We start from the raw sequence: 936 nt of genomic DNA, 5'->3' as shown, positions 1-936 counted from the left end.
TTGCTTATGAATCGATAGATTTAGGATTTATAATCTTCTAGATGTTCTTCGTTTGACTTTAATCTTACTGCGTGATTCTTTGCCGGCCACTTAGAAGCCGATCTGATATGATATGTTGCGAAAGCTTTCATTGATTGTCTGAACTAGGGTGAAACGAGCAATTCTTCTATAGGAGTGGAAACCTACCTGTAGTTGAGTTGTGAATATTGATGAGTCTTGTCCTGCTATTGCATCTTCTCCCTTCCAGGATCAGAGTGGAAACCTACTGATCAGGGTTGCGAGAGATAGTTGTTTAGTGCTGCAAAAGTAGGCTATTCATACTTCCGTGCCTCGAGTTATAGAACATACGTAGTTGATTACCGTTATCACTTGTTTAAAATCGACATAGCTTAGTCCATGAACCCCTGTGAAACCCCTTGAGCCCCTACGTTTGTTTTTTTATTGCTTACAACCTTCAATTTAGTTTGCTTTTCATTTGCTTGTTCTTTGCTTTCAATCGCCTAGTTTAATCGCCATTTAGTTGCCTTCATTCACTTTTGTTTAATCGATTTTACTTGCTTTTATTTGCTTTCGTTTTCAATTGCTCTTTAGTTTTTACTTGCTTTCTAGTTTAGATTTAGTGACAACCAAAAACCAAAACCAAAACCTTTCAGTTCTAATCTGATTTAAGCATTGCAGTGAATTCGTACTGAAACAACTAAGTCTCTGTGGATCGATACCCTAAGTACTACAGCGCACATCTGTGCACTTGCAGACATTTAGGGGTTATAACTTTAAAACCTGAAGCTTAGTAAAACGAAAACAACAACCCCGTTTACAAACCCGCAATCAAGTTTTTGGCGCCGTTGCCGGGGACTTAAATTTGTTTCGTTGCGAATCCCAGCTTAAATCCATTAGAACACTTGTTTATTTTTACTTTTTCTTTTGAATTTTTCA

This window comes from Eutrema salsugineum, unplaced genomic scaffold (assembly GCF_000478725.1).
Source record: "Eutrema salsugineum unplaced genomic scaffold, Eutsalg1_0 scaffold_4, whole genome shotgun sequence".
NCBI classification, from domain to species: domain Eukaryota; kingdom Viridiplantae; phylum Streptophyta; class Magnoliopsida; order Brassicales; family Brassicaceae; genus Eutrema; species Eutrema salsugineum.
Note: the sequence above shows the minus strand (reverse complement) of the source record.